Source organism: Pinus tabuliformis, chromosome 6 (assembly GCF_031772625.1).
Source record: "Pinus tabuliformis cultivar Carrire ecotype Pingquan chromosome 6, CPIR1, whole genome shotgun sequence".
Classification (NCBI taxonomy): Eukaryota; Viridiplantae; Streptophyta; class Pinopsida; order Pinales; family Pinaceae; genus Pinus; species Pinus tabuliformis.
The window spans coordinates 1,204,376,172-1,204,386,515 of record NC_142292.1 but is presented as its reverse complement, the minus strand read 5'-3'; positions in this window follow the sequence as shown (position 1 = coordinate 1,204,386,515).

The window sequence follows — 10,344 nt, the reverse complement described above, 5'->3', positions numbered from 1 at the left end:
GAAAGAAGGAAGCAGCCAAAGGTCCATTGGACAAGGAAAATCATGTTGTCAAGAGGATGCACATGCAGTGCACTTACTGCCATAAGCAAGGACATTTTGCTGTAAAATGTTGGACACTGAATCCAACAATGCTTCCACCAAAGCTAAAGAAAGTGGAAAGAGAAGATGGCAGAAATGGAAAGGAAGATTCCATGAGTGATGTGTCTCAAAATGATTCACATGTTGATGCTAATGTGCAAACAAAGGTAGTACCTTTGAAAGGGATTGGTAAGAAATGGTTAGAGTTCTTATCCGATTAATATTTCATGTCTATTGATGCATCTATTTGCATTTCTTTATTAATAGAATGCAAATTGCAGGTCTACCAAGATGGTGAATGGAAAAAGGTTGAGTAGGAGGCTCACTTTGTTGTTGCAACATTATAATTCATTTCAGCTTCAAAAGTACAGTGTGCTTAAGCGAAAGTTGAAAGATGAAATGCATGCATGAGCTTGATGTGCATGAACACAGGGATGTTGATGATTTCCTTGTATTTGAACATGTGTGTGTAATTAACTTGTAGGGTTGATTGCTTTGACATGCATGTGATGCAATGTTGACTTGGGAGCAGTTAACTTGGTCTCCTAGATGGGGATAATGATGAAGTGTTTCATCTTTTGAAAAAGAGTCCAAATGGTCTTTTTCTACATGCTTGACTAGAAGGGTCATTTGTTTTAAAGGAATTTTTTTTGGGCTTGTTGTCTAGTCCATCATTTGTATGCAGAAGTAAGACATGGAGGTGTTCACAAAATCTGAACTCTGTTCTTTGTTGAAGCAGGAGTTTAGGCCATCCAATTGTTGTCTGTATTTCTGTTGTTGTTAATAGTTGTTGTTGACAACTTGTCAAATAGGTACAAATGAAAGTTTTGTGGAGCAGATGTACTTCACACTTGTTTGAGCCACCTTGGATCAATGATCAAGGTAGAGAAGTTCAAACTACCTTCTATGACCATTTCAGTAGAAGTTCTACAGAAAGGCAAGGAGGAAGACAACTCTTCCCAGGAGGACCAACCCATCCAAGAAGGGAAGTGGTTAGAAACTTTGGTTCAGAGGCACTATGCAAAGGAAAGTGTAGGGAGGCTGAAAGAAGAGGGTGAGTTACTCTCATCTACTATTCAGATCAGTATATTAGTCTTTTGGAGTCCAAAAGCCTTTTAGTAGGAAGGCGTGATCCAAAATGGATCTAGCATAGACTTCTAAGTCTAAAAATCTTCTTCACAAAGGAAAAAAAGGGGTGCTAAATGGCGCAAATGCATGTAAATCCGAGTTTGGATAAACATAAGAGCAAAGGTGGAGGATCATGGAGATGAATGCTTTTACAAGCAAACCTTAACAAGGCAGTGGACCAATCAATGATGCGGAATAGGGGCTTGTTATATCTATATATATAGATCTATATATATATATATATATATATATATATATATATATATATATATATATATAGATAGATATAGATATAGATATAGATATAGATATAGATATATATATATATATATATATATATATATATATATATATATATATATATATATATATATATATATATATATATATATATATATATATATCGTATTGCAATAATATAAAGGGCAGATAGCAAGCCTAAAGCACAAGCGACACACCGTTGCGATCTCCACTTTATCACATCGGAGAAAAGCCAATGGAGTGGACTGGACCAATGAACGTTAAATGGACCCCGAGCCGTTTACATATGCGACATGCGATGTGGGCGATATGCAATGTGCAATTTCGATCGGCGATATGTTATCGAATCACAACGTTCCATGGGTGATGGCCATGACTTGTATCCAATGCGCAAAGTAATTGCGATATGCAATGGGGACGCACGGACTTGAAAGGATTTATGAATGCAGTTAAATGCCATTTGAGATCCGGCCTTGAGCATTTCGGGTGAATTTCTTTGTATTTCCCATATATTCCATTATTTGGGGTTTTTGTTTAGGTTTGGCCATGGGCCATGCGACAGGCGATTTGTGATATGCGGACCCGAAAAGGATTATGATGTGGCTAATTCCATTTGAGTTTCGGCTTGAGGCATTCAGGTCGGATTTCCATGAGTCTTCTATGTAATCCATTATGTATTCTATTTGGGGTGGTCGGGTTACCCGCGCCCGCCATTTCATTTATTTGTGAACTGATTCTTTATATGAACAGTCAGGTTTCCACGCAAAAAGGAAAAATGGTAACCGAATAGGTTATAAAAAAAACACAAGTAATATGGAGGACAGAGGATTTGGAGAGGTCCACCAGAGGTTGGGAGGACTGAGGAGCCAGAGCCAAAGCCAGAGTCGAAGAACCAGAGTTAGAGCCAAAGAGCCAGAACCAAGAACCAAGAGCTAGAGCCAAGAGCCAAAGCTTCAAGAGCCAGGGATAACATGGTGTCTGAACCCACTATTTATGTGAAAAACAGCAGGAGTCAAGTCAAGAGCATGTAAAAAATACTTATACCATAATCCCAGAGAGCCTAGTTGAGTTTACTAGAGCTCACGGAGGTGTAGCCCCAGAGTTGTGGGTAAACTCCAAATTAAATTGTTGTTTCTATGTGTGTTTCACTATTGCATTGTCTCTGCTATTTTATTTATTGTTATATGCATTTATATATTAGTTTAAGCACATCAACTTACAACACAACACAGAAATTAAAGCATGTAATCAGTTAGAAACAAATACCAGTATACACCTATATTTTCAAGCATTTATTAATTCCGCATTGGTTAATCATTAAGGCTTGGGAAAATTTAAAGCTTTGGAAGTGGGAGAGGTTCTTGTAAGTTAGACAAGAAGCTTAAGTGCCCCATTTTTAGATCACCCAGGAGCATCTAAGTCATTAAAGTCACCCAGGGATTGCAGCCAGCCTGGGCCACACCAACCCTTAGTTGACTAGATTTTTTAGCATGTCTCCTCCTCCTAGCAGAGGGCATATCCACCCCCCCTAAGATTTGATCCTGAGTTGCCTTGCTGACGAGGCCCATCCTCAACCGGTTGTGCTGCTAGGACTTGACAATTTTTATTAAATAATTTAAATAAATAAATAAATTTATTTAATAAATATTGTTCATTGATTTAATTTTTAAAAAAATTATATTTGAAGTGTATATTAAATATTAATTAAAAAAATTAATTACTATTATTTAGATGTAGGCCAACGAGACGTAGAATAGATGGTCATGGGGTGTATTTTTAAGGCACTCTGTGATGTGAAGGTCATCAATGAAACTCTGTGGGTAAAAATACAACCATGTTAATGGTTGTTGTGGCCTAGGTCGGGTTCAATCTTCGAGTGATTTTGATGGCTTAGATGCCCCTGGGTCATGGTTTCTCAAGCCAAAGGTTAAGCGCGCAGTCATCTCAGGACTCACACAACTTAGCAAACAAAAAATATTACCTAAATGCAGGCCATGTAAGGGTCCCCATGCCAACTAGTGGGGATGATTTTAAGCTCTCAACTAATGACAGAGGCCAATAAATATCAAGCCCCCGCACCAGCCACCTCCTCGATCATTTATGGCAAGGAGCTTCTCATGGGAGTTTAAGTGGATGGAGTGGTCTTTTGGTCATTTCATGAAGAGGAGAGGCAAGGGAAGGAAGGTCTGGAGCACGATGATTCTAAGTGATGGGGAAAGAGTGGATCAATATTCACCTTATGGAGTCTGTTGTGATTTCCACCTTGTTAGCAAGGAACATGGCGACCATTGCGTTGAATTGACCTTGGGTATGGTTTGGTATAATGTGTAATCTTTGTCTATGTTCATGTGCTCAATTGTCATCTAGTCATGCCTCATGTAAACTTTGGTTCTCTTAGTTTTTCTTGGTTCTATGTTTTAGTTTGGTGATATATAAATAGCTATGTCGGAGTCAAAGCTTGGTAGGGAAAATTCTTTCAACTGTGAAGCCTGGATCCTTATGGACAAGAATGTCACTGTAATGTATGTGATGAATGTACAATTTTGATAGATAATACAAATATTACTTACAAAAAAAAACCAAATTTAATTAATATTAGTAGTCCATGGGGTGCAACTCAGTTGACGATTTCCATGATATGGAATATTATGTAAACAATGAGATTCAAGGTTCAAATACTCATATGCTAAGGCAACAAAATAAAAATTATTAATAAAGAACACAACCTCCATAAATAATAGAATTTAAAGGAAAATTATATTTTATTAATTTATCATAAATTTATATACGATTGTAATTTATATTATATATTTTGAACTCATTGGGTTATGTTTGTGAAATGGTGTACAATGGAGCGTGAATGGTGATCATTGAATAACTGGCTAAGATTTAACTTTACATAGTTCTTGCTGCTCTTTCCTAACTGCTAGACTGATCACATTAGAGATGGAAGAAATGGAAGGGGGGGGGGGGGGGGGGGGGGGGGCGCGCAGATCCCCCTTCCTATCTTAAGGCAACGACTCATAACAACTTTGTGAACATGGAAGAAACCATGGATGGAATTTTAATGGGAGCATGACATCAAATACCTAGTTCATAAACAACTTCTCAAGGCCAAATGCAAAAACTCGATATCAGCTGTGAAAGGAAAGTGAGTAGCCATAGATGCCTCATAAAGTGGAGAAACCACCAAATCCTCTTGGAAACTGGGTAAATGTATCCCAAAGATGAAATATGTTCCTTGCTAAAGAGTGCAATCTAATAGCACCAATATCTTAATCTAGTTCATGAAAAACCATGCCCTCATAGGAAAATCCATTGGCATCTCGCTTAGATAGAAATATCTCATCAAATGGATCAAATATTGGTGGAAACCAAAGGACAAGTTGAATTACAACTTGGATTCAAGGTATTTTTCACCACAATCTTTCATTCTATGGAAGAAATGGATCAAATCTTTGATAATGGTTCATACTTCTTTGGATATGCAGGTGCACATTTGAAGTACTAAACCAAAATATTCAACCTAGAAAAGTAAGATTTCTCCATAGTGTCAGTGTGGGTCTGACTATATTCACTTCCTCAAGAATTCTTGCATGAGGAGATTCTGACTAGAATAGGTAACGCAATTGGTTATTTTTCAAGATATTAGAAGCAACCAATCAAGGACACTATACTTCATATGCTTGCATATGCGTCTACATGGATGTTTCCAACACCATCCCAGAATCTATCCAACTAGATCACAAGAATAATCACTTCATACAAAATTTAGATTATGAATACATCCCATCCTATTTTTGAAGATGTCACCAACATGGACATCTATTCTGAGAATCTCCCTTGAACATCACTCCTAAATCAACTCAAGCTAGAGATGCAAAGAACTCTGATGGGTTCAAAAAAGTCTAATGCAACAAAAAGGGTGGTCAAAGAAAAGTACCAGCAGGAATGCAATACTAGAAGTGGAAAATAAAAACTCATTCATCATTATAGAAACCTTGGCCAAAGAAGGAGATCTTCAAAAAGTACAACCAGATTCCATAAGGAACAACACTCAGGAAAATAAAGATCCAATGGCCCAGGAAAGCCACAAGAAAGTTAGGATCATTGGTCCTGAGTAGCAGTATGAAGAGCTAGATATTCAAATGCAAAATATAGCCTCGGAGGATGATCCACCAACTAACATCATTGATCAAGTGGTTCAGGAAGTCCCCTTGGAAGAAGTAGCACAAGAGGATTCTATCAATTGCATCATATGGTCCATGGAACAAGAAATCTACCTCAATTCTAGTGAGCATGTGTTGGAAGCTTCACAAAGAATATAGTGGGATTCCACACAAGGTGTTCTCATGATGCATGCATCACCCAAGTGCAGAGGAAGGAAAACAAATCTACAATTGTTGCATGAGGTAGGCACATATTTGATAAATACTAGCCAAACTAGGCCCATTTTGGGCTTCTTCTCTCCTTCCAATTGTTTCCAATGAAGTGCATAACTTGGAATATTAGGGGTCTTAACCAAAAGAGTAAGAAAATACTCCTTAGGTCCAAATTGTATGAGAAAAAGATCTATATCTTTTATGATGAAAGAAACCAAATGCAACAGTGAAGCAACCATATCTAATCTAAAATATGTTGGCACAAGCTTGATGTTCTATCCCTAGATGCCCATGGCTTTTTGGGAGGAATCCTATTAGCCTGGAATATAGATGCCATTAGATTCAACAATGATTCTGCCATAAGGCACACACTAACAATTCATTTTCAACTTATTGGGACAGACATTGAGGGGTATATTGTTATTGTTTATGGTCTTCATCATGCAATAACTAAATAAAAATTTATGGAGGAACTAAGTTACCTCGAAGAAATCACTCAGGGGAAACACTATATGGAAGGGGGTGATTTTAACGTCATCACCTCTTTTCTCAAGAGGAAAAGATGGATTAGAAGGTTGTAGGAAGACTCCAACATATTCAAACAATTTATAAATGACTCCAATTTGGTTGATATCCCTATCAGCAATTACACTTATACCTAGAATAATCAAAGGGGGGGAATTCATCAAATCGCAAGCAGGCTAGACAAATATCTCCTCTCAGAAAGTATCATGTTCACATAATGGAATGTTGAAGCTTCAATCCTCCCAGCATCAGGCTCTAATAATTGGCACATTCTTCTTATTATAGGACATTAAGGTCGTCTCTTGTTTTGACCTTTTCGCTTTGAAAAATTATGGTTGTCTCAACTTGATTTCTAACTAAACATTCAGTAATGGTGGAAGGAAACTCAAAGTGACCAAGGCACACTCACGTATCACTTTTAACAAAGGCTAAAATATCTAAAAGACAAAATCAAGTGCTAGAACCAGCAAAATTTTAGGAATATCCTCCAAGATAAAGTGTTATTGGAAAATCATATGGATCATATACAACATTAAATGATCATTAATGACAAAAAAAATTGTCTAATCAAGGAAGAAGCAAACATTCAAGCACAACTAGAAAACCATTATAAGAAAATAATAAATTGTGTGGTGACAGAAATCAAAGGTTCAATGGCTTCACGAAGGAGAAAAGAATATAAAATTATTCCATTGCTCCATGATCCAATATAGGGAAGCCAATCACATTGCATCCATTAAGAACTCTCAAGGATTGGAATTGCAAAATCATGGAGACATGGAATCTAATATGATCAATTTCCCTTGGAACCTGCTCACATAACATCATCCTAACAAATCAACACCAATCAACAAAATAACTCCCAATATCTCTCTGTTAGTTAAGCATGAACATAATGAAGCTCTTATGTGACCAATCTCCTGACCTGAAGTGGAAGTTACAATGATCAAAACTCAAGTAGGTAAAGCTCTAGGACTAGATGGTTTTACTACTATTTTTTTCATTATTTTTGGAGATTTATCAAGGATGATGTATGGAAGCTAGTGGAAGAATCGAGGGAAACTATAGGAATCTTGCCAGATCTTAATGCAAAATTCCTCACTTTATTCCATAAAGAAGCTCACACCAAAGATCCACATAAGTTTCAACTCATGGCCATTTTCAATGTCATTTATAAGCTTATCACAAAAATCATGGCCAACAAACTTAAACCAATCCTTCCTCCCATTATCTCCTCGAAATATATTGGTTATGTGGAAGGTAGGTTGATTCTAAACAACATCATCCTAGCCTAGGAAGCCATTCAATCTCTCAAGTCCTCAAAAACTCTAGGGATGTTCATCAAATTAGACATGTAAAAGGAATTTGATAAGATCAATTGGAAATATATGAAGAAAATCCTTCTAACCTTTGGATTTGACCTCACTTGGGTTCATTGGATTGTATCTCTTACATCTTAAGCCTTGTTTTCTATACTAATAAATGGCTTATCCTATTCTACTTTCAATCCTTCCAGAGGAATTTGCCAAGGATACCCCCTATCTCCCTTCCTATTTATTATGATGGCAAAAGGCCTTGGGCACAAAATCTCTGCAATTATTCAATCTCATTGTTTGAAAGGTCTATCCCTTCACCAATCAAACCCCCCTATATCTCATAATCAATTTGTTGATGACACCATGATAATGGGAAATCCAACTTATATCAAATAAGCCAAAGTTATAAAAGAGGTGTTACAGGTTTTTATGGATTCCTTAGGAACTTCCACTAATGAATTTAAGTCTCAAATATTCTTTTTCAACACTCCCCTTAGAATTCAAATGAACATCACCTGAATTCTAGGTTTCAAAAGAAGCCCCCCTCATTATAAACACTTTGGAATTCCTCTTACAGACAATACTCTAAGACAAGCTACCTAGTAGGATCTTCTTGCAAGACTGGAAAGCCATCTCTCCCCTTGGACATTCAAATCCCTTAATTTGGCAGCAAGAGTGATCCTCTTCAAATTTGTCTTGCAAGTCGTTCCAATCTATTTGTTTTCTTCTCTCGTTACTCCCAAGATGATCTTAAAAACAATCAAAAGCATACAACATAAATTTTTATGGCAAGGCATAAATAAGGAACACAAATGGGCTCTTATTGCAGTGGACACTTTTTGTCTTCCTAAATGTAATGGAGGCCTCAAAATGAGAGATCCATAAACTTTACGAGAGGTTTTAAAAGCATAGATTTGGTGGAGGTCACTATAAAATGATAAATATCTTTGGGCTCACTTCTAGAAATTCAAATACGTTAGGAAAATATTGAGCATCAAAGAATACTTTTTGTATTAGAATTAGCCTAGGGTTCCACTCTCAGAATGTAGTATAGAAGCAAAAAGACCTAATCTAATATCACTGCTTTTGGAAAGTGAGGAATGGTTTCGATGATTGATTTTGGACGGACTCTTGACATCAATCCCCAAAGCTATGTTCACTTCCACAACTGGATGAATGAAACATGCAACTCCATATAACCTCTCTTTGGTATGTGGCATAATTTTGGAAAGACAACCACAACCCTCATAACCAGTGGTGCAAATGGATATTTGATTCGACTGATCTGGACAAGAATATTTATGTGGAAAATACTCCTCTCCAGGAGGAACTACAACAACGTCAAATTAAACAAGTAGGACCATACATCCTTCACAAGCGATATTTTGCACCAGGATCCTTTACTCTCAAGGAGGCGTACCACATTGTAGCAGGACACAAAATCCTTGAGAAGGAAGAAGTTTGGTAAAACATTTGGCACTTGAAGCACTAGCCAAAAATTGCATTATTCTAATGGCAAGTAGTGCATGGAAATATTATAACATGGGACAATCTCATGAAGTGTGGTTACTTCATAGCTTCAATATGCTCCTTATGCCAATAGAAAATGGAAATGATGGACCATATTTTGGGAGGATGCCCATATGGTAAGAAGCTTTGTGATCAAAGCATGATTCTATTCACAAAATCAGATCTTCAACAACACTCCATTCAAAATACAATCGAGAGGTGGTGCACCAATCCATTCAAAATACAATCAAGAGGTGGTGCACTAATCCATTCATAAATGCAGTTCTTAACAAACTTTGTAAATTAACGCTGGGATTTATTTTATGGGAGGTCTGGAAAGAACAAAATAGAAGGATTTTTCAAGGGAAGATCACAAACTCCTAAGTCCTCTGCTCTAAAATTAAAAACCACATACAAGAAACTATGAATATCCAAGATTGGATTGATAATGGTTTTAAAGGCTCAATATCTAAACTCCTCATCCTTCAAAATTGGAACTTAAATCTCGCCCCTGCTTTGCGTCCTCAGAAATCCAAACCTATATTCAGCAATAACCCCACGGTTTTGTCTCTACCACAAAAACGTTTTCACAAAATGAATTTAGACGGGGCCTTTAAAGGCAATCTCGACCAAGTAGGCTATGGAGGAGTTAATGTTTTGAGATTTATGTGGTTTGGATTTTTGATTGATAAAGGAAGATCCACAAAGGAGTTTTTAGAAATTATAAAGGTCATAGTATTCGCATATTTGTAGGTCATTTTGGTTACAACACCAACAATGGAGCAAAGCTATCAAGCTTAAGTCAAGGCCTTGCACTTGCAAAAAAACCTAGGATTAACGAAAATCGTGATTGAATGAGACTTTGCCATCATCCTCTCAATGTGCAAAAAGATAATCCAAGGTACACCTCCTGCCAAAGTCTCTAAGCATTGGATATTAACCATTGATTTGAACATATTACCAAGTCTATTGGAAAATATTCCAACTATTTTAATTTCTCGTGTCAAAAGGACTACAAATGGAGTGGCGAACAGACTAACAAATCATGGCACAAAAGCCTTCTAATAGCCTTAGACTCTCTCGGACAAGAAGCACCAATATGATGATTGCAAAACAATGGCTAAACAAGATTCTCCTCCATTGTG